Source organism: Nomia melanderi, chromosome 11 (genome assembly GCF_051020985.1).
Source record: "Nomia melanderi isolate GNS246 chromosome 11, iyNomMela1, whole genome shotgun sequence".
NCBI classification, from domain to species: domain Eukaryota; kingdom Metazoa; phylum Arthropoda; class Insecta; order Hymenoptera; family Halictidae; genus Nomia; species Nomia melanderi.
In genome coordinates, this window is record NC_135009.1 from 11,866,628 (window position 1) to 11,892,238 (window position 25,611).

The 25,611-nt window shown below is 38.5% G+C and overlaps 1 protein-coding gene across 2 annotated transcripts in view; it reads right to left on the reverse strand.

The window, feature by feature from the left end:
- Hs3st-A (Heparan sulfate 3-O sulfotransferase-A) overlaps positions 1-25,611 on the reverse strand; it is a 170,924-nt gene that overhangs the window by 81,659 nt on the left and 63,654 nt on the right. For both annotated transcript variants that reach the window (XM_031985152.2, XM_031985151.2), the window contains exon 2: positions 10,766-10,852. The gene's annotated coding sequence lies outside the window, so the exon portion shown is untranslated. The remainder of the gene's footprint in view (positions 1-10,765; positions 10,853-25,611) is intronic.

Genomic DNA, 25,611 nt, shown 5'->3' on the forward strand with positions numbered 1-25,611 from the left:
TTGGTGATTTTGGTTTGAAGGTGTCCGTGTTCTGATGTTGAAATGGTTAAATGGACAAATGGTCAAACGTTCCAACATTCAAATGATCAAATGGTCAAATGTTCCAATGTTCCAATGTGTCAATGTTCCAATGTTCTAGTGCTCCAATGTTCCAATGTTCCAATGTTCCAATCTTTCAATGTTCCAATGTTCCAATGTTCCAATCTTAAAATTTTCAACCCTTCCAATCTTCCAATCTTTCAATCTTCCAATCTTCCAATCTTCCAATCTTCAAATTTTCAAATTTTCAAATATTCCAATCTTCAAATCTTCCAATCTTCAAATCTTCCAATGTTTCAATGTTCCAATGTTCCAATGTTCCAATGTTCCAATGTTCCAATGTTCCAATGTTCCAATGTTCCAATGTTCCAATGTTCCAATGTTCCAAACTTCCAATCTTCCAATCTTCCAATCTTCCAATCTTCAAATTTTCAAATTTTCAAATTTTCAAATATTCCAATCTTCAAATGCTCCAATCTTCAAATCTTCCAATCTTCAAATGTTCCAATGTTCCAATGTTCCAATCTTCTAATCTTCAAATTTTCAAATTTTCAAATTTTCAAATTTTCCAATCTTCAAATGTTCCAATCTTCCAATCTTTAAATGTTCCAATATTCCAATATTCCAATCTCCAAATATTCAAATCCTCGCTGCTTCAGATTCCCAATCCGTCACTTATCAAAGCCTCAAACGTGCATCACATATCACACCCTCAGTTCACGAGATACTTAATCTTCGCGCATCCAAGTTCGCAATTTCCAAATCAGAAGTCATTGCCCTCGCGAACTTCCGAACCCCGAGTTCCAGTGTTTATTAGCGATGTACCACTTCCCACGTACGTATCATTTCACGATGCAACATCCGCTGAAAAGAAGAAGATATCCAGGATCCATTCCGCGAGAATACGGCACGATGATACACCCAGGTAAGGGGAAACCGTGATGCTCAAGAAGTGGAAGTCGCGAAGTTTGCAACGTTAAGGAATGCAAAGTTAGCTCGCCCTAACTGGGAATCCTTGTTTCCACCGAATACCCGGAATCCCCTTCCTCCCTCAGGAAAGAGAAGTAAACCGTTTATTGCGTTACATAAAATACTTCCCTTCAACTTCCACGCTAACAAGCTACATTCCCGTGCTTATGATACATCCGACACACAGAACAGCCCATAAACCAAAAATAAACAATTTTCACACTCCTCATAAATATTTCATTTCATCCCCTCCTTCCTTATTTCCAAATTTCTCCTTATACAACCACATCCCAATATTCAATTAAACAATTCTTTAAATTATTACTTTTAGTTTACTTTCCAAATTATTCTTCCTAAAATCCATATCTTCTATAACCCATTATGGAGGCACGAAGTCCTTCTAATGACAATAGATACTTTCCATTTCAATTCCAACGTTATATAACACTATTCCTACCGACACTCCACGTATACCTATTCCTACCGCGACCAGTCAAATGACCGTTTTTAAAATTTCGATTAGAATTCCCTATAGACAACGTAATTGAATCGCCTTTATACTTCACGACTTTTCCTAAAATATATGTATAAAACATTTCTCAATATTCACTCCTTCTTTAAGTATTAAAAGGTACTGCAATAAACTAAAACTACATCGTCCTATACCTGTTTGCCCGTTTACGTTTACAATTTCGAACTGTTGTATTTATCACAGCAATTTACCTATCATAATCCGACAGTAAACCCCTAAATAAAGTCTAAACAATAATTAAAACCTCGTCGAAACGCGACTTCCTCAACCAAGACACCTACCATCCGAAACGAATCTTTCCGTGGCGGCGTTGCAAGCCTCGTTTCCAAATTTTATTCCCGAATTCAATTTTAACGATTGGATCGCGCATTACCAGGATCCAAATTCAATTTGCCCGAACGGTGTTAAATAAAACAACGGAATTTACTTGCGCAATATTTTCATTTTTCAAATGAAAATCATTTCGTATAGCAACACGTTGGCAACCTTCAATTCTCATTACGCGAGTAGTCAAATTTCGGGGGTTGGTCCACTGTGCTACGCGAAGAAAATAAACCGACCGTTTCTCGCGGCATTATTTCGCGGAATATTTGCCACGGGCCGGTGACCTATCGTCTTGGCTCCGATTCTGCGGCTTTCATGCACCGTCGCATTTTTCTCGGCCCCATCTTTTTATCGTGACCCCTGCTCACAAGCTTCTTATCCTCGCGGGCCCGCGCTCACTTCCGTTCGTACGGTTTCCTCGATCTCCCGTGGCCGCGATCGAATTCTCTATTCCCAGGGACAATATGTTAAACGGACAAACAGGGAAATAGGATTTTTATCCACAACGAATTTCACCCTTGTCTCCTTCGACCCACTCGACATACTTTTCGACTCGAAATCGAACTCGCCGACCGAAAACGTTCGCGTGGCTTTTTTAAGACGTGAATAGACACGAGAATGTTGTGCAAAAAGGAATGTTGTATAAAACATACTCGTTGCAATAAATATCTTTGAAATTTATCATTTGTCTTCGTCGAAATAGAAAATTGTATATTTGATAAAAGTTTGTATACTTCTGGAAATCTACAGAGGATCGAACTGTTTTCGTTGGAGCTTCGTTGGACATTCGGAATGGTGATTCGTTAATTAACGACTGGGTTTTGTTATGAGATGAACTTTGAACATCTCCCGTGGACGATATGAAATGTAAATTCCGAAGTAAAGACACAGATTACTGGGAAATGGGTCTGTAAAAGTTTTTACAAATTTCGTTTAATAAAGTCCCTTCCAATCCCGGGCATCTCTCTGAATATTTACGACTGCCCCGCATATTTCTCGAAAATACTGTAACTGTAGATCTTATGCATTGATGTTACACATAAATTTGAATAAATTTTGCTAAATAATGTTCCTTTTATTTTCGGTCTCGCGGAGTCTGCAGCAGTAGAAACGAAGTTTTAAATTATTCCCAACCTCCGCAATAAAATAGTGCGTTAACGTAGAGTGCATATGTGAAAAGGAATCTGGAAAATATAATCTATTAATCTATTCCTAGAAAATCTTACTATAATTTATCCTATCGTGTTATCTCTTATCGGCTTCCAGCCTTTTAATAGATATGATAATACACACGTTTTGAATAATAATAACTGTTACGTTCGGTATGAAGTTTATTTATTTGCAGACACTATGGTATCAACATTAATTTTTTATTAAAAATCTTGTCGCCTCACCTATAATTTAGAAATTAAGAAATTAAAGAGTTAAAATGAAATGTTATACTCCTGTTATCAATATTAACAATTCTTTTACAATTACTGAGAAGCTACGAATATTTCTCTAAAAAATCATTAACGAAAGCAACTCAGTAATAGCAAAACTAAATACAATTCAGTTGAAGTCTGAATAAGCGCACGCTTATGGTTTTCATACAGAAATCGGTAAAATCCAGTTCAAGTGATCGGTAGTTCTAGTGTTAATATCTGTAGTATACACAGGTAATGCACAGAATTCTTCTTAATGTCCGGGAAATCATGAACAAACAATAAAGTAGTTTCAATATAGATAGAAGTTAATCTGTCTCAGTTAACGACTCGTTCACACACACGAAACAACGTTCGCTAATACAGAAATTCGCCATTGATTTAACCCAACGAAATTATAAAATTAAAAATTCAGTATTAAATTATTTTATAATCTACCAACGCATGGAACATCGAAATAAAACTCACTTAATTTATGCAAGATATCTCTTTACATTAATTGTAAAAAACACCATATATATTTCATCAGAAAATAAGGGATATTTGTTGCGAAAAATATTCTCTGAAATTCGATGAAACTTATTTTTCTTATTAACCCTTTGCACTCCACAATATTTTTCATTACAAGCATTCATTGTTTCCTGACGAAATATTAACAATATTAGCGACTTACATAAAGAAACATCTTGCATAGATTATTGGGCAGAGTTGTTTTATTTCTGTTTCATTCGTTAATACCTGATTCGACATTTTATACTGAATCTTTCAGTTTACAATTTCGTTGCGTTCGATCAAACGGCGACTGAGAGTCGCCCCTCGAGTGCAAAGGGTTAAAAATTTCGGCGCCCCCCAGGTTGGGAGCCGTAACGCTAGAGCGAAGCCGTGTTTACGTTGGTAAATGAACGCGGACTGCTTTTTCACAGCGATCGCCGAAGAAACGCGTGGGCGCGAACGCAAACAAACTCGAACAGAAGCACCGGGATCAACTTAAGGTCAGACACGGCGTGGCTGCTCGCAGTTGAACGGATTAAAAGGCTACAGAAAGGCTTTGCACTTGCGCCAAGGGCGACGGAAGCATGGCCGTAAACCTCGTGGGAGTTATAAATCGAGCGTGGGCGTGAAATTACGCGTCCCGTGAATGAAACCCGCTGCCGTGATCAAGCTCATGTTAATAGAACAGATCGAGTTTCTAGTTGGACTTTTAATTACACGCCGACAGCGTACGCGGTTTGTAAAGGTTAAACCCTTGTCCTACGACTTCTTTGAGAACTACGTTCGCTCGAACTAATTCATTGTTAATGATATGAAAGACGAAGAGAAGGGTTCTATGTGTACCTTGAGTATAAATTTAATCCAGTAATTAACGATTGATAATAGAAAAGCCTTTGATCTGTGTTCGTATTTCAGTTTAATGATATTTATACGTGATAATTATTTAGATTTTCTTCATCTTTCTCGAATTAATCGTTTTAAAGGTAATTAGAATCTGAGGATTTTAAGGAAATCTTGTTACTATCATGTGCTTTAGGTTTTGAAAGTATTTCTATATTATTTTTGTGAGATTTTTTAGTGGATTCTGACAGTATTTCGAGTTTGTGTATATTTGAAGCTTAAGATTCTTCTGCGAGAAGCAAAGAGAATGAAATGATTGTACTTTAACAAGTATTTGATGAGTTCAATTTCAAGGTGTCCAAATTGTAAGAGGATGAATTACTAGAATGATGCATGAATTGTGAATTGTAATCGTATTAACCAACGCGAATTCCCAAACGAAGCACCAAGAATATTCCGAACAGCGACGGTTTAAAATAAGATCGTCACAATTATTTCCATTTCGAACTGTTCTAATTGAATCTCTTCGGCAATTTGCGTACGACCCTCGTCAAGGAAAGTAACGACGTTCCGTACTCGGCCAATGAAAATCGGCTGCTCGCTCCATTAATTTTACATCGAACTATTATAATTGATTCCTGCCAGCTATTCACGAACGGTCCTTTCCGAGAAAAGCAATAACAATACTTTACCGTCAGGAAATTAAGACACAATGGATTCTCCATCGATCCGGCCGGGACTTATCCGCGAAACGAGCTTCTGTCGCAACACGGGAACAGGACTTAAGGTGAATATACACTAGCACATGCAACTTGGAATGTCCGCGTTCGAACTATCGTCGACATTTCTAGAAATGCAATTACAAAAGTAGAACTACTATAGAAAATAGCCTTTCTATCAATTATTACAATCTCTAGTTTCCAATTTATGTCGTAATAATGACAAACAGACTATGAATTCTTATACTCATAAGAAATTCGAAAGTGCAGCATACAATACACGTAATTTGAAAGAATACGTAAAATTATCACTGTATAAAGCTCTTTGTAGTATTTTTTAAGAAAAATTATTTACCACCGTAGTTCTCTTTTTTGTAAATATCTTCTTAAAAAATTGTGGTTGCATAAAAATCTGTAGTATGATATAATAAAATAAGAGCAAACGAAATACAAGTGTATACACTTGAGCGTCCAGTGTTTAACGCGAACAGCCGCGCCCGACAAAATGGCGGGTCTCGGTTTTCTTATTTCGCAAGGATTGATGAAGCTAAAAACACCCGAAATGATTTGGAAAATAAATAGTTTCACTTTATTACTATAATCGACGTACGGAGAAACCGAAAAGAAATCTATTGTTATAATTTTTGTAAGAATCAAACGTTAATCACTCTCGGTTGTTCTGCTAAGGAAAAACGTCGCAAGTCTGCTGCTAGTGTACCCGCACCTTTAAAATCGTGGAACGTTTCCTCCGCGTCAAGTCTTTCGAGGTAAGGACTCGATAACAATCTACCTCATAATTGCTCCTCTGCAACGTGATATTACGCGATTGTAAAACTCACCGATTCTGCCCCGTAATTACTGTTATAATCGTTCTTCAAGTTCGCTGGCTCGAACGACTGTAAATCCGCCGAGGAATTCCTCTCGATCGCGGTCCACGCTGTATCGGGTGTACCGAAACGAAAGAACGGCAAATCGAAACTGAATTTCGAAGTTTAATTGTTTTCTGTCCTGAAAGAATATTTGATAAATCTTTAACGATTACAGTATTGGAAAATGAAATATTCTCGATATCACTGCGAAAATTGTCTCATTCATTTGGAAATATGTGAATAATAATGAAGTTTCTGTTTTATTTTCACTGTAGAAAACCATATTAATTAATTAGTGTATAGAATCTTTCCGATTTAAGAATAAATAGCCAATGCATGTTCAATCTAATTTTCACAAGTTACTTGAAACTGAAGTCAAAGTTCTTCTTTCTTGATGTTCGTTAAGTATATAGAAAATATACAATGCAACGAGAAGACTTTAAACCAATAATTAAGAAATCAAAAACTAAGGGTGCCTACAATTATCACACAGCGAGCCGTAACCGTAAAGAAAGAATACCGTGCCATAAAGATACTATCGCGAGAATAAACCTCGAAAGAGTATCGCACTATAAACTATAGACTATAAACGCCACTTTGGCGCGCTTCAACTTCAACGGACGCAAAAAACACCGGAAAGATCGTTCCCCAGGCGCGAAGTTAAAAAATAAACGCGGAATTTTCTAACGCGGCGCTTATTTCTCGTGAATAACTTCTTTGAAAGGTTCTTTGAAGTTTCGCGGCCCATTTACGCTAAAGGAATCATTCAACGGGACTGGCCGTGCAAAAGTAGTCCGTGAAATTTCCGCGGGAATGGAAAACGGTCATTGTTGTAACAACGTTACAAAGTGAATCGCGCGCGCGCGAGGGAAATAGTTCGCCCTGTGCATTGTTTATGCATCGCGCCGCTTGATCGAACCCTTTTAATATGCAAACCGAGAGCCACAATGTTGTCACGTTCGCACGTGGGAACGGCACTCGTTTATTATCGCCGCGTAATGAATGGACTGTCACTCGGTTCCTCCCTATCTCTCAATGTCTTCCTGACCGCGACGCGTTCGCCGCGTACTACAGAGAGCCGCGGCTGCGCCGGGATAAATAACGGATATTTCATGAACAGCTTCGACGTATCCGAACGATAAAAAGTATTTCCATAAACACGCGACCCAGTTCCCATCGTTCCGAAAGTATAATAAATTTCATTCTTTCGTTTAGTTTTTAATTCCTTCGCGAGAGAGCATGATTGTCTTGGATGTTATCCTTTCGATTTACGCGGAGGTACAAAGATGTAGAATCTAGAGAATTTAGAGAATTTAAAGGATTTATGGAATTTACGAAATTGAATTGAAATGTTTGTAAATAATATTGCAAAGTATATATAATGTAATGAACAAGAATTACGGCCGCACAGTGGATGAATTCGTATCAACTTCGGCAATTTTTTAATAGAAATATTGCGATTCTTTAATTCTGCTCGCTAGTATAGAGAATTTTGCGGAGAATCATTAAATTAAACAATTATATATTATTTATGATGTATTATTGTGAGTTATATATTATATTATTGTATGTTACATTATGTAGTGTGTGATATGTGAATAAATATCTGAAATTGTATGTAATTTATGTTAATAAATTTATTCTTATGTGCCATATAATTGCATATAATTGCATATTATTATATTGCGTTCTTATATTTTCTTATAAAAAGTCGATATGGACCTGTCTTTAATTATGGCCACCCAGATCAGTGTTCGCGATGAGAAGCGTGTTCGCAGCTCGCGTTCTCGATGAAAGATGAAGCGAGGTTTGTTCAACAATTAATTAAACAAGACTCTCTCGTCTCTCCTCGGGTGTAGTCGATGTAAACCGAATTAGTTACTAGGAATCTTTCAACAGCAAACTGTTGCTTGCGTTTGTAATTCCATTAAACCCGATTAAAATCAAATTTAGGAAGTGTTCACGTTGCAACGATGACATCTGTGAATTTAAAGTTTCCTAAAGAATACAAATTCTATTTAACCCTTTGTCGGCAGCACGTAGCATTAACGATTTATAATTTCTATTACAGAATAAAACGATAATTTGTCTGAAGTGCCATTTGTATATTAAATTGCAGACTACAATATATAATATAATACATATCCCGACTTTTACAGAACTAATAATAAAAAATCAAGCAGCACAGTACGCTAACTGCGAAGACAGTCGTCAAACTAAATGACGAAAGCGAACGTTACAAATTAACAGTATCGCGAAAGTAACGTTCACAGGAAAAGAAGGAAACGAGGAAACAAGTTAACACATTGCGCATCAACTTTTTGACTTTTCCAATGATTATAAAATTAACTATAGGAAACGTCCAGAATTCGATTGAGGAAAAGCTATTAAACTGAGAAAACAATTATAAGTGAAAATTTCGGAATCGGTAGAAATAGTGTTGAATAGCATTTTTGATCTCGTTAGATAACTACTCTTATTAATTTTTTTGCGCACACCCAATCGCTTCCGCATTTTTGGTAAATATCCACGAAAGTTGTTCAGCGTCCAAACGGTTAATCGGAAGAACAAACCGAGGGACGAGGAAGAGAGAGGACGAAACGAAAGCTAGACAGCAGACGCGCGACCAAGGGTCATTATCACGAACTGACCCGTCCCAGTTCGTCGAGACTCGTTGCCAATGAATATTTCGCGGCGAGTGGCCAGCGGCCGGTTTTCCTCGTTCCGCTTGTCTTTCGGGAGTTCGTCTTGAATTGCAGGAAACGAGAAACGAAGAAAACAAAGAACAGAGTAGAGAGAAAGGGGAGGGGAAGGGGAGGGTCGGTTGTTCTTGAAACTAGCTAATTCCTCGGCGAGGCGTGATTGGCCTGGACCCGAGCCACGATCTAAATGTCACGTTCCCAAGAACGAAAATTCGTCGACCGGCGCTGGCGAACGTCGGCCACTGGCCGTCGTCGGAAGTAATGACCCAATTTCAATTGATTATTTCTTGTAAGCGAGGCCGCTCGTCAATCGTGATGCACTTTATTCTTTCGAACCAGCATCGTTAGAACATTTTAATCTCGCATCGTTCCGTGTCGCAAATGAGTCAGCTGGAACTGGGAAGAGCGAACAGATTTTCGTTTGGAAGACTAATGATATACGTAATTGATTAATCAATCTTTGTTAACCCCTTGGCCTATGATTTCTTTCTCAACTCTGATCGATATGACTACTTTGTCATTGATAATTTATTGGAAAAAGAAAAATTCGAAGCATATGTTAAGCGTATATTTCCTTTTAAGTATAATAGTTGATTACAGAGGAATATTTACTTTGAATTCGAATGAACCGAGTGATATATTTGTTGAATCATGTTGAAAATCTTCACCGCGAGTCTCACTCGTAGGGCAAGGGTTAAAGTACCGGAGTTGTGAAATTTGTCACGATATCAATTCTTTTCACGATTGAACCTTTTCATACGATGACTCGTGAAGATTCCTAGATTAACTTTAATCAATTAAATTTTAATAAGCTTCTAATAAAAATCTATTTTCCTATTACCAATCGATTATCCTCAAACTCCTCTGCATTTCCTCGAAATCGTCGATAATAAAATATTACACGAGTTTAATAACGAAAGTAAGTAATACCTCAAGAGGTCATGAAATACGGGGAAATAATTTTCAATGGTACATTAACACGTTGAATGCCGCACGATTTTGCCGAGACAAATATAGAAAATGAAAATAATGGAGCATCAACTTATGCCATTGAATAACGTTGTTATTATTACAGGTTTGAATTGTTGAATGTCAAACTAAGTTGTATTACTTGTAATATAGAAAAGTGTTCAAATAATCATCGTTTAATCGAGTGAATTATAGTAATTCGATTCGGTTGAGGTCACCGGTGACCCCCATGGCATTCAACGTGTTAATTTATAATTCTGTTTTCATAGTACAAATGTTCACGAGTAGAAGGGTAGCGTTGTTTTCAAAGTAGAAAGGAGAATAATTGTAAATTGCAAGAGAAGGTGGAAGAAATCGTTGACTAAGATCACTGGATTCTCTCCCACTGATGAAACGTTCGACGGGCCACGCGTGGAATACCGATTCCTCGTAATTCCTCCCGCGATTTCATACAATTACCGTTCCGAAACGAAACCCGTTAGACCGCGAAAGTATCACGGAGAAGATTGCTACGTCACTGGGGGATTCGAATCGATCGCCTTAGTATATACGTACCTGTACGGAACGCGCTCGCAAACTGAAACCCAATCCCAATGTTCGCGAATCGTTCCTCGAAGGAACGAAAAATCGTCGGCAACGCTTGATTCGTTGCTCGCAACACTTGTAAAAGCCTCGTTCGAACATTGACAAAATTTATTATGAACGATATCATTCGTTTCTTGGGCTTCTCTTGCATTCGTAAATCATTTACTGTCAAAGTCTACTGACAAATATATAACTCACCGTGGATTTAACAGAGTAACAATACAATTTACAGTTTAAAGAATTCGATGACTCTCCGCTTGTCACAAATGAAAATGAAGGAATTGATGGATGACAAACTCACCCTCGCCGGCTTTACTAGATCTCTGCAGTTCTTGCGTTAAGACTGGCAGCCGAAGGTCCATGCAAGCTACCTTTCACGCTCGAAAGTCTGCAATCAGAGGTAAGATTATTGTAACGATGATAGTTCGTTATGATTGTTGAAAACGCGTCGGTCGCAATCTTACTTTCAAACGTTAAGTCATTTCCTAATAGAATCCTTTCGATTTTCTCATTTTATTCTCCGAGACAATTTAACCTTCGCACTTGCATTTACAATTTGTCTTCAAATTCGAAGACAATGCAAATAATTTTCCGTTCATAACATAAGAACAAAGACAAATCGTAAAAACTATTGTGTGTAGGATATTAATTTGATAATTTCTTGTTTTTTATATACTATAACATTTGTATACATAATCAATTAAAAAAACAATAACATACAACAACGACTTTTACTTATATCATTTACTTATATGTGAATATGACGTTTCCACTGAAATTGCTTCGAGTTGCTGGTAATACGAATGAAAAGAACTCTGAGTGCAAAGGGTTAAATTCAAGGAAATCAGTGAACATTCATTATTCCATCTGATTTCTCAATATCTCAAACATAGAGTCGGATTACGTGGAAAGCGTAATCAGAAAAATTCGTTCAGCTTTATTCCTCGGCTTTGCATTTCGGTATCGGGCGGGAATAAAGGGAGAATTCTCAGGTGCAAGGAGAAATGTTTACGACGGCAACTCGGGGGATGCAGGCGGAAGAAGCTTGGCGAGGGACGAAAACGAGAGGCGAGATTTTTCTGTCTATCTGCATGGAACATCGTCATGAACGCTCTTAATATTGTAGAGCCGGGGAAAAATGCGACAAAGGGGCGGGGGAACGGCGGGAGAAGGAGGGGACGAAGAGGGACGAGCAGCGTCAAACTACGGAAATTTTTAATCTCGAAGGAAAGAGGCTCCCGCGTGACGTTTGCCCGATTCCAGCCCCGTTAACCCCCGCATACGTTACTCTTTATTAAACCGGCGAAGTTCCGCGACTGCACGGCTGAATTTAAAACGGAAAAAAAGGAACGGCCGCCCACCGGCTTTATCCATCTGGAAAGTCCGAGGCTTTTGACCCATGAAAATCGACCCTGTTTTTCAGCCACTCGCGCGGATGGACGACGCGACTTTCGCTCGGCCTTCCGCAGTTCCTTGCCCTCCTTTCTTTTTGCAAATTTGTGCATTTTTTGTTTCGCTCTGTACGACGTTTGGAATTACTTATTTTGTTTTATTTTGTTTATTGAAGATTTGTGATTTCGTGCTACCTATTGTTCGGAATTTGGGATTTCTTGGTTTGCTTTATTTGATGTTTGGGGTTTATTGGTTTGCTTTATTTGGAGTTCGGGGTTTCTTAGTTTGCTTTATTTGAAGTTTGGGATTTCTTAGTTTGCTTTATTTGAAATTTGGGATTTCTTAGTTTGCTTTATTTGAAGTTTGGGATTTCTTAGTTTGCTTTATTTGAAGTTTGGGATTTCTTAGTTTGCTTTATTTGAAATTTGGGATTTCTTAGTTTGCTTTATTTGAAATTTGGGATTTCTTAGTTTGCTTTATTTGAAATTTGGGATTTCTTAGTTTGCTATATTTGAAGTTTCTACTTCCATAGTTTGCTTTATTTGAAGTTTCTAATTTCTTAATTTGCTATATTTGAAATTTGGAATTTTTTATTTTGCTTTATTTAAAATTTGGGATTTCTTAGTTTTCTTTATTTGAAATTTGAGATTTCTTATTTCGCTTTATTTAAAATTTGGAATTTCTTAATTTCTCTTTATTTGGAATTTGGGATTCCTTAATTTTCCATATTCCAAATTTTCGAATTTTCGTTTCACTTCACTCGAAATTTGTAATTCCTTATTTTACTTCCATTGTAAATTTGTAGTTCCTTTATTCGCTTCACCAGAAATTTCCAATTTCTTGTTCCCTTTTACCAAAAACTCATTTCAATATTACAAAGCAAAAGATAGAAACAACATACCTATTTATACACACTCGTAACTATTTGCACATTTTAAAATCTACGCATTCGTGTATTTAGAAATTCATTTTTCTATTCTTCCAATATGAAACGCGCATTTCATAAGCTGCGAATTGTTATAAATTCCAACGAGAGCTCCACGGCAGAACACCCTCCACTTAATCGTTCTTTCTTTTACTCCGACGTAATTAAGGTTAACGGTGATTCAGTGATGCTCCTCAAGTACGCGAATCGTAATACCGATGCCGCAAGGATAACTTAACTTCGCGCAGCAGACTCGGTGAACGCAATTCACATCCCGGTAGTTGCATATACAATTACGTCTACGTAATCTTGCGTTTCACAAGCTGCGTCGCATATAATGGCGTGTCATGAAACAGGCTAAGCCGTAAAATGCCTGACATTTCCCTCTGAAACGGAGGAGCAACAATTTTCCCTTAATCTTATTATTGTCCACTGTATTGTTCAACGCTTCCGTCTGAAACGACGAGACCGTTCGTTCGAAATTTCTGACGGAACCGGATTAAAAAGTTTGAAATCGGAATTGAATATCAAACTACTTTCATCCTAATACCATACTAAAACAATTCCAATCAAACTAGTTAAACTACAATAACGAAGCGAATAAAAGGAACAAAAAATATCTGTTCCATTAACGTTAAAAATGGAAAGCATATTAATTAGAAAAGATAAAACTCAATCGTTTGAATAACTGAACCATAGTTCACAATAACTCTTACATCAATATCAAACATAGTTATAAACATTAACATTCATACCACACAGTGTCTCTCGAGAATTGAATTTTTTTAACTGAAACGTCACGAATTCGAACTGATAGTTCTATTTTCCAAAATATTCTCCGTCGTTACTACATTTTCAATGGCGTTTAGCGCTGTCTAATTTAAAACATATAAAGTTCTACGGAGATAACGTAAATTCCAGTGTCGGAAGTGTTCTCGAAAGTTTCGCAGCGGCGTGGGTGGTACGCTAAGAGGTGCATTTGCATTCGACAGCCGAACCGACCGGCTCTTTATTTCAGAACAGGCTGAAAGTGACCGTCTCCCCGCCTAGTGGCTATAAACTTTATTACACTATCGCCTTTCTCCTTGGGAGAGGCTCACATTATTCATAAGACGATCCGATACATAATTCCGGGCATGTTAGCCCAGCGACCCCGTTTTGTTCACGAGTAAATCCCTTGATCGCCGGTCATCATCGGGGGGTTCGATCGTGAGGCGTATCAACGGTCACGGGATAGGAGCGTTCGCAAAGAGTAGGATATAAAATGGCGGACGGCCGATTGGATCGAACATCCGCGCGCTACAGCGCGCCCTCGCGAAAAAATCTCCTCGCGTCGAGCTCGCCGGCTGCGATGTACGAAAAATACGCTAACAAGAGCGCAATCTTGAAATCAGTTTATTGACACAAGTCATTAACACTAAAACTACCAGTCAAATAGACTTTTTGAAATTCCTCTATAGAAACTCCAAGGCTATCGAGACTTCAATTGGTTTACAATTCAGCTTTCGTATTGATCAATTGATTTCTTTAATAATTTCTTACAGAAGCGTTTGTTATCTTTTTAATAATTGCAAAAAGAAGACGTCTGGTAGGTTTAGTATTAAATGATGACCCATTCCTTGACTTCTTTTGCGATTACTGAAGAGGTACGAATTTGAGAAATTAATGAAGAAGCTGATCAAGTAATAGCTAAGCTGAAGTTTGAAATAATTCAAATGTTAACCCTTCGCACTCGAAAGCTTTAGACTGGAAATATTCAACATTCTCCGATGAGATATAGCCGACATCGTTTGAAACTGATTTTGACAATAATTCAGAGATAAATTAAGGAACAAAGTTATTTTATTCAAATGTTTCGCATAGTAATACAAAGTTTAATTTAAAATGCTAAATATTCAACTTCATAGTTTTGCTGTATCGAATAAAATGGCGACTGAGAGTCACCTCTCGAGTGCAAAGGGTCAATAAATTCACGTTTGTAGTTTCTATAATGAAATTTTCGAAAATCTAGTTCTAGTGCTAACCCTTCGCACTCGAATTCTACCAAATTCAGTGAGTTTTGTCTCTCGAATGAAACTATCCTGAAGAAATCTACCTTATTATTCCCGAATAGAATCGCGCATCGACAGAGCCGGGTGTCCCAGATTTTTTAATAAGCCTCTAATAAAACTCTATTTTCCTATTACCAATCGATTATCTTCAAACTCCTTTGCATTTCCTCGAAATCGGCGATTATAAAATATTACACGAGTTCAATGACGAAAGTAAATAACACTTCAAAGGTTCATGAAACGCGAAGAAATAATTTTCAAGTAGAAGGGAGAATAATTGTAAATTGCAAGAAAAAGTAAAGGAATCTACCATCTTACTACTCCCGAATAGAATCGCGCATCAACGGAGCCGTGTGTCCCAGATTTTCTCACAGAAGCTTCGAACGTCGGATCGCGAGGAGCTCGACGAGCATCGCGGGGATTCCCGAATACGCGAATCCTTCGCTCCCCGCTGTGTGTAAAGTATCGTAAACTCGTGTCTCGAAAGGAATTCTTGAGAGTTTCACTCTCAGGTCGATACGGCCGGCATAACGCTGCCGGCACGGTCGGAGCGGCGCGCGTGGCGTATACCGTATCTCGGTGGCCTGGCAGTCAGGGCTGATGTAACGCTCGGGGGAGGCCGGCGTCCCCGGCGGCCCATCGCGAAAGAATCATCGTGTACGTGGAGCCGGAAGATCGGAAAAGGTGGTATGCACAATTTCGCGGGGGGTCGAGGGAGGCCGCGCGAAACGGGTCAAGGGTGATTAAGGGACCCTCGTGTGTGCGCCGCGGAATCGGGGTCAACGGGATCCCGGCACCGTTCAAGGAGAAAGAGAGAGATGGAACGAAAGGGGAAGAGGAAGACGATGGTAGAGACGGAGAGAGGGGAGTGATACAGAGAGAAGGAAACGAGGTACAAAGGGAGAAAGTGAGGTGACATAGGGGAGAGAGAGGTGATGGAGAAGATGGAGCAAGAGATGTGATGGAGAGAGGATGCGGAGGAAGAGGGAGAGATAGGAAGAAGAGATGGGAAGTGATACAGGAAAGGGAAGAGAAGTAATAGAGAAAAAATAGAAAAAGAAGTGATACAGAAAAGGGAAGAGAAGCGATGGACAGAAGATAGAAAGAGAAGCAACAGAGAGAAGAGAAGACAGTGATAGAAAAAAGAGAAATGATAGAGAGAAAAGAAAAAGCAGTGATACAAAGGAAAGAGGAAGAGAAGTGATAGAGAAGATAGAAAAAGAAGTGATACAGAAAAGGAAAGAGAAATGATAAAGAGAAATAGAAAAAGGAGTAATAGAGAGAGAAAACAGTGATACAAAAGAAAGAGAAACGATAGAGAGAAGAGAAAAAGCAATGATACAGAAAAGAAGAAGAGAATTGATTAATAGAAGATAAAAAGACGAACAATAGAAAGACAGAAAAAGAAGTAACGTCGAAAAAAGCAGAAGTAACAAAGAACAAAAGATCACGAGAAACAGGAGAGTAAGAGCGCAGAAAGAAAAGCACGTTAGAGAGAAAGAGACAAAAGAAGAAAGTACAAGCTGCAGTATAAGAGAAAGAAAGACAGAAACCAGAAACAGTGCATAGAAAGGAGAACGTACATCGGTAGAAGAAGGATAGAGCGATGGAAAATAGAGTATACACAAGAAAAAGAGAAAGAAAGACAGAGCACGCGAGAAAGAGTCTCGAAGGCACTCGCCCCTTAGTCACTTAAAACACACTTCGTCTTCGCCTCTATCTCTCCTAATATCTTGATTGCGAGTTATTGCGGGGCAGCCTGACGCCCGCCCCTGCCGCGGCGTTTCCCTCTCGCGGAGGAGAACTCCCATTATTCTTTTATAGCGTACGTGTGAAGCACCCCTTTATAACGCGCCACCCAGGCCAGACTAATTTCACCGGAGGAGCACGAGGAGACCGCGGCGCGGCGCGACGCCGCTAATGTCTATCTTTGATTCGTTGCGAGCCCGTGTTTCGGCGACGCCGGGATTCCCCTCGGGATAAGGATTGTACGTACACTTTTCGAACAGCGGAATTTCACTCGGAGGGAACGTGGTTACAGAATGCTTGGAATACGTTCGTTAGTCGAAGGGAACAGAGGGGAATTCGGGGGAGTTGGAGCTTGATTGGCATTTGTTGATGCGATCGGTGTAAAATAATGGGACTCGTAATGCTCGTTGATGATTTTCATGGCTTCCATTGGATTTGAATATTACGTTGAATGGAGATGTCTGGAACGGGAGATTTTGAGAATCTATCAGCAACGGCAATTTTTATAGTATTCGTAGCGAAAATTAGAAATGCTATAACGTTTCCTCGATCTTTTATTTTCCTTCTTATCAAAAAATTCGGATGTGGAAAATCGAATTCTAGGGTAGTTTCTTTAAGATTCATTGAAATATTTAATATTGTAACTGGTGCAATATTGGAGCCCACAGAGTTCAAAAGGTTAATCATTTGGAGAATGAAGTTGGAGACTGAAGTTCTCGCTGATGAACGTATTTTAGTAGTTTAGAGTTTAATGGTGTTGAGTCGCTTTGACGAAGACGAATGCAGTTGAACGAAGTCGAACAGGAATGTTTGAGGATGAAGATACGTATATATTTCACCTGACAATTAATTGCACTCATGACTAAAAATATCCGTTTCTTTTCAGTTCGCATCCGGCTGAAACGGTTTCGAAAGCGTACACAGTAGTCGCGCTCTACAATATATCTGGCCAAATACACCGGCCGCCGGTTATTTCGGAACTGCGTTCGACGTTGTTTGAACAATCGGAAAACAAACGTTGCTGTTGTTAACAATTTTTAACAAACTGCGAACGGGGATATTTTCTAAACAGAACGCGCAAGAGACTCGACTTCTGTTCCCCGTGTTCCGTGCTCTTTCCACCGTCGTTCGGAAATAGGAGCGTTCTAAAAATATATTTCTATTCCTCGGCGAAAGTGAACAATACAGTCCATTGTGTTCCGTGTTTTAACGAGAAACGCACTTCGCGTTCCTCGTTGAAGTTAATCTTTTTCCTAAAAGCGAGGAGAGGACGCGCGAAAAGATAAGATTAGAAATTCTTTGCCGGGCGTGCGCGTTAACTACGCGTCGCAGCTTTGGCAGTTACACGCTGACTATTCTGTAGAATTTCAGCGTGGCTTTGTGCTTCCCGGCCCTTTGCGCTGGCTCACTCACAATTGCAGTCAGCTTTTGAAGCATCTACGTGGAGAGGGATTTTCCTCGCTTTCATCTGAAGCTTCAAATGTTATAAATTCTACGATAACATCTGAAACCTTTTCCTTTTCAAGAGAACGGGCATGTGAAATGTAGATCAGGTTCTGTTATTAGATTAATCTTAAACGAAGTCAGTTACAACGAAACTTATAACTATTTATAACTCTGTAGCGAAGCATTTGGCGAACTTCGTACAACATATATTTTCGTTCTGACTGTCGATTACTTTACCATCCATAATTCCATAGTTTCCCTTTCTTTTATTATTTAAGCAATTAGTATGTAATTGAATCTCATGTGTAGAAGGTTTTGTATATTAACTAAAAACCGTAAAAACTCCTATGACATAACGTTCTCAAATGTTCAAAGATACACAAAAACGAGAATGACTATCAACATTAGAACTACCAAGCATTTAATACAATTGATATGCAATCCCTATAAAAATTGTAATAGATTATTTTCAGTTCCTCCAGACATTCATTACAATATTCAATTGAAACTATTTCCAAAATCATTCAAAATAAATTAACTCAACCTATCACTCAACTAATCAACCAATTACCGAGGCAAAGTACTAAATCCTTCATCCTTCCCGAATCGTTAACTGTCGTTTATCCGGTACGCAAATCGACGGGTTCCGCGACCCCGGCGTCGATCGAGCACTTTCCAGGACACCCAGTGTGTAATTGGTCGCAAGACCTCGACCGTCAGAGATCGACACGGGCGTAATTCGCGAAATTATTCAGCGTCACCCGTATTCTCGGCCAGTCGGGCAACATCTGCGAGCGAAAATAACTTCGGCCGCGTCCTTGCCAGCACGCGTTGCTTCGATCGCATCGGAATTAGCTCTCGGGTTGCACCGTGGGAAAAATAATTCATTAGCCGCCCCCGTTTATGAACGGGCGGGCGCCCGGCTCGCGTGGACAATCGGTCACGAATCAACCGCCGCTTTATTCACGCGAGACCCCGCTGTATTGTTGCTTAACGATCAACGTTCATTGCCGCGGCAGCGGGACACACCAAAATGGCGGACGGTGCTGGCGAGCATTCCTCGCGTCGCGCACGTGTGCATATGCGTGCGCCGTTTAGCGCATTCGAGTCACGAAAATAATCCGAGCTTCGATCCAACTGCCACCGTCATGACCGAGCACTGCGCGACGGACGGTTTATAAATCATTTTTAATAGACTGACTGCGAACACTCGAGTTCGCGTTTCCCTGGGTTTGCCTCGATGATGTTTGAAGGATGAAGGATTTAGTACTTTGCCTCGGTAATTGGTTGATTAGTTGAGTGATAGGTTGAGTTAATTTATTGTTTCTTGTAGGATTTATGATTCTGTTACTTTAATCATTTTTTTGTTATTTGTCTTGAGTTTATCGATGAAGATCTATTGATTGGATGATTGGATTAGTTTCGTGCGTTGAATTGCTTTCTTTGTGACGTCAGTTTTGTTTGGCGGAGAAATAAAAGTTTGCGATCGTAACGTTAGTTTATTAGCTTTCCAAATGATAATTGAATTCATTTATTTTGTATGTGAGAGTGTTTGCCAGATGAAACTCTTTCATCTTCGCTACTTTGTCTCTTCAACGTGTACTGAATACATTTGGAAGCTTTCACACATTCCTAAAACACAATAAAACGAACAAGCACACGTTTATCAAGCTTTTCGGTATCCCGGTAGACTTCCAATTAAAAACACCGCGCGTAAATTTTCGTTGGAACAGAAATTAACGAGAAACAAACAACCTTAACTCGTTTTAAATTTCTCGCCCGACATTAGAGACGCGCTGTATATCATTTCCGTCGCTGGAACGCGAACCGTGAGCAAATACAAATTTTCGAATTTCCCAAATTCCTCGAGGGTCTTCGATCGAAGGTACATTCATTCGTTACTTTAAAATCCCAAAATACCAATCCAATTTTTAATCCTTCCTCTTCTCGAGGAAACAACAATCATTTATTTATTGCAGGACCAAAATCACCAACTTAACACTAGAACTACAATAAGTCAAAATGTCCTCATTTACTCTTCACAACAATTGAAAGCACATAAATACTTCTTTAAGAAATAATTAAAATAATCAACTTATTAATATACAAATTAAAACATATCTCATCTGACATCTTAATCAACGCACTTCTATAGTTTCTATAAAAAAACTGTAAAAATCAATTCAACTTTATAATATTAACCCTTTGAGTACCATTTGTAATCGTTAAAATTCTTTTGAAAATCACCGTGTAAATTTACCGAGAAAGCCTACAGAAAATGTCTATAAAAATGTCACTACTTATACCAATATGCTAAAACGTTTACAAGTTACAGCAAACACTCTCATCTTTCGATAGCCGTGTTATTCGCAGAAACGTTCAGCGACGCTGCCACTCTAAGGGTTAATGAATCAATAATCATCGCAACAAGAAAACTGAAAGCCGCGATTGTGACGGGCGCGGTTGTCCCGGTGTTAATATTAGGATCAACGAGAAAGCGAAAACAGATTTTCGCCTAATCGCGCCGTGAAATGGCATCAAGGGGCAGCGGTCAGCAATGGCGGCTACCCCATAAAGGCTCTTACGCCGGGCCGAGTCGCGGTTAATCGGTTATTATGCTGTGCGCGCAATACCGAAAAGCGTCTATCGCAGCTGCAATAATAATGATCGAGCCCGACAAGCATCCAGCTGGGTCAACCATCATGCGTCGTTAATATTTGAAGAACACGGATTGAATTATCAGCCGGCGACCGCGTCGCCCAACATAAATTGCGGTGAAAGTCTCCCACCCCTTTCCCCTCGCGTCCCTGCCACGTGTCGCGAACAGCGCACGCTGCGCGCTGACTATTAGCGTGCCGGCGTTATACGGGAATAGGAAAAACATACGCCTTTATCGCATATGTCAAGATTTTCATTCGAAAATAGAATGAACTGCGACGAGCACTGTGTATCGGATGCAACGCGGCCAATTCAATCGATCAAATCGCACCTGAGCTTTGATTTTGACCTTTCTCACGCGGTAAATTGGAACACTATTTACGCGGTGGAATTTAGTAACAGCGAATGAAATATATTTTTGTTTTCTGAAATGTTGTTATTATTCCGTTCGTTAAGCTGTGTGAAATGAATATGTATTTCTGAAACTTACACCAGCTTTTCTCTTCGATACTTTGTTTTCTCTTGTGCCGACTCTATTTACGCGATTTTATCGATTATTCGAAATTCGAGGGGCTATCAAGGGGGCCATTGAAATTCCTTGAAATATTCTCATGTTTCTCAAGTATTAACGCTTTGCACATATTTCAGCAAATATTCATTATTTTCTGATGAAGTATCAATGTGTTTCACAACTAACATAAAGAAATACCTTGTATCAATTAAAGGACAGAATTATTTTATTTCGATGCTCCGTGTGTCGATGCATTATAGAAAATTTGATATTGAATTCTAAATTTCATCATTTTGCTCGGTCGAATCAAATGGCGATTGAAAAGCGCCGCTCGAGTGCAGAAGGTTAAAATATTTGATGCAACGCGAAACAGTGATTATCCATGTAAATCGCAGCAAGTAGTTGTTAATAACCCCTGCGGGTTGATGGAACTTTGAAAGTTAATATTTGATGAAAGAAACTCGATTCATTATTTACCTTTTGAATTATATTAACCGTTTTCAGTCGAGAGGCGACTTATAGTGGTTTCGTTTGACACAGAAAAATTTCGAAATGTATTCAATATCAAATTTGATGCACTGCAATTGGACATGGAATATCAAAATAAAATAGTCCTATCGCTTCGTTCGTGTATTATTTCTATGTACACATCAAAAATTGTATTAATATTTGTTTAGAAACACGAGGAATACGTGCAGTTGAAAAACTTTCGAGTGCAAAGAGATAATATTCGCATTAAAGAACAGTCGGTGGTTTAATTACGTAAAACGAAATACGAAGCCTTTGTGGTTCTTTTGGTTCTATGAAAATATAAAAATGTTGTTGTATAAAATTCACGTTTTAAAGTGGTCGACTAACGAGAAAAGCGATTTACTACACGAATATAATAACTTGAATATTTCGTGCCTCTATCTGAATACACAGCGTCGGGCATTCAAAGCGATGCTGTCAAGACGTTCGGCAAAAAACGGCATTCTTCCTTCCACCTCTCCCCCGCAAAAAGTAAAAACGGACTCCCCTCGACGCGTTTTTCACTTTTAGGAAAAGAAGAAAGTTCCGACACCCACCGGGCGTTCGGCGGGTTCAGAATCCCGCGATTTTTTCCTCGTTCCTTCGAAAAAGCGAGAAACGCGTCGAAGGAAACTTCATTTTCACTCTCCCTTTTCGCGTGTGCCCGGGCACGAGGAAAAACATTGCTTTAGGGGATGGAAAACGCGTGTACCGTGCTGCGCAGACAGAGCTGTGTAATTTAATTCGGATGTTTTCGTAATAAACCGATCCAATTATTTAGCGTGCCCACCTCGGGCGCCACGCGTTGTAATGCTGATGGTTTTGTGTTTCGTGTGAAGGGGTTGAATGAAATTTATGTGAAATTGCACTGGAAAAACTAATGAGTCAACTGCACGAATATTTTTATTCGTAATTGCAACTGAACTGAAGGTAACCGAGTATTTATGACGATTAAACATTTGTAAAATTTTTTAAAATTAAGGATGATTTAGTGTTTTACCTGAAGGCGTTAAATATGTAAAATTACTCATGTAAAATCTACACTTGGAAAAACAATTAATTCTGTGGGGATTCTTATTGACGATTGTAATCAAATTGAAGGTGTTCAAGTATTTATGATATTTAAACATTTGTAAAATTTTTTAAAATGTACCAAGGATGATTTTGTGTTTTACGTGAATGCGTTAAATATGTGAAATTACTTATGCAACATCTACACTTGGAAAAGCAATTAATTCTGTGGGGATTCTTATTGACGATTGCAATCAAACTGAAGCCATTCAAGTATTTATAACATTTGTACAATTTTGTAAAATGTACCGATGATTTTGTTTAATACGAAAAAATTGAACTTGTTTGAAATTTCATTTGGGAAACCAATCAATTAATTCTATGGATACTTTTATTGGAGATTGTAATTAAATCGAAGGTATTCGAATATTTATATTTGAACATTTGTGAAATATAAGGTAACGTTCGCGTCGACGATGACACTTTAATTCTGTTTTTATTACGAGAAATTTATCGATTAGGGAGATAATTTTCGATTTATATTCTAGTTTTTCGAAAGTACTTCCACCGCGAATACCGTTACCGCAGCGAATCGCGATGGCGAAAATGTTAGCAGAAACTCGTACGACTATAACGTAACGCTATTAACACGTGGTTCCGCGAACTAGGTTGCACGAAAGAAAAATCTGCGACTCACTGTTAGAATAAGCACACGTGAGGCAATTATGTTAGCACTTTCGTTCTTTGGGAACAACGTTCAGCCGTATGCGGCGAATGTTCTCTTGGCAATAATTGCAGGAAACATGAAAACTGACCCAGTTCTTTTATTCTAACGCTGCAACGGATACTATTTGGTGTCATTGATACATGCGACGAGTGGACTGCGGATTTTCATGCAAATTTCGACTGCCGTAGACATCTTTTCTTAACAATAAAGCCGAAATCTTCAATCAGTTACGAATAATACAAAAAGTTAATTTTTCCCATAACAATTCTTCCTTGCAAACGAGATCTGAAGATTGATAATGATTCAGTAACTTTGATATTAATGATAAACCTATATACTTTTATTCTCTAAAATTAAAATCATGAAAGATGTTGATTATTTAACAAGAGGACAATAATAAAGAATGTTGAAAATACACGAAGTATATAAACAGGAAATTTCGTGGCAACTCGATGAATCCTTCGTCGAATAATATTTCTCTTGTTTGCCAGTTGCAACAAGTAGTTGCACATTTTTATTGAAAGCGCCGATGTTAATATTTACATGCCGCTTTCGGAAATTTAATAGACGAAGGGTATTGTTCGATACACCGACCGTCGTGCCTCCCGTACCCGACGCAACACTTAATTATCAAAAGCGCGCGTAATAATACAACGCATCAACGGACGCGTCTCGTAAATTCGATAGTTCGCGTGGCAATACAAAAGTCAAACAACGACGCCAAACGCGGAACATTAAATAGGATGAAATGTATAATTACGATACAACTATTCGCTGATTAACTGACAACAACATGGATCCCGTGAATTCCCCGCGGCAGTCGACGCGTTAAACGCATTAATGCACCGTGCACTTTGCCGTGTAAGGTTCCCTTGGAACGTACACTCGCTTTGACAAGAAGTACGCAGAGATCAAACAAACCGAGCCATGAATTTCTGGCGTCAACTTGATGCCCGTACAATTCATCGCAAACTCGGCGGGTTCATGTATTCAGAATTCCGAGGAGTACTAAGGAGTACTAAGAATCGTAACGATGGAAGTTACTTGATGCATGTCCCTTAGAAAATCGTGTTTCGAGATAGTTACTTAGAATTCGGAAATTATTCCCGTGTATTTTACAAAATTCCGGATGTCACGATGCGAGAAAGTCTATAGTTTATTGACTATCCTTCTTAATTTATCTTGTAAAAATGTGGCACTGGAGAATACCGAGTTTAGAAGTATTAAAGTATCAAGGAGTCGAGGTATCAAGGTATCAAGGTATCAAGATATCAAAGTATCAAAGTATTAAGATATTGAAGTATTAAGGTATGGAAGTATTAAGGTATTGAAGTATTGAAGTATCAAAGTATCAAAGTATCAAGGCATCAAAATATCACGGTATCAAAATATTGAAGTTTTGAAATATTGAAATATTAAAGTACCGGAATATCAAAGTATCAAAATATCAAAATATTAAAATACTAAAATATCAAGGTATCAAATTACCAAAATATCGAAATATCACAGTACTGAAATATCAAAGTATCAAATTACCAAAATATCGAAATATCACAGTACTGAAATATCAAAGTATCAAAGTATCAAAGTACCGAAACATCACAGTACTGAAATATCAAAGTATCAAAGTATCAAAGTACCGAAATATCACAGTACTGAAATATCAAAGTATCAAAGTATCAAAGTACCGAAATATCACAGTACTGAAATATCAAAGTATTAAAGTATCAAAGTACCGAAATATCACAGTACTGAAATATCAAAATATCAAAGTATCAAAGTATCAAAGTACCGAAATATCACAGTACTGAAATATCAAAGTATCAAAGTATCAAAGTATTGAAATATCACAGTACTGAAATATCAAAGTATCAAAGTATCAAAGTATCAAAGTATCAAAGTATCAAAGTATCAAAGTATCAAAGCATCAAACCACCAAACCACCAAACCATCAAACCACCAAACCATCAAACCATCAAACCCCCAAAACTCCCAAAGCTCAAAAGCTCCAAACTATCCAAACTCCAAAATTCCCAAACACCTAAATAAAAAGAAACCACCCCAGAACCTCAAGAATCGAAACACAGCACCCCACAAATCCCTCCGCTACCAATTACCACCCAGCCAAAAGAAAACACCCTCAAACTTCCCACCAGCCGCGCAACGT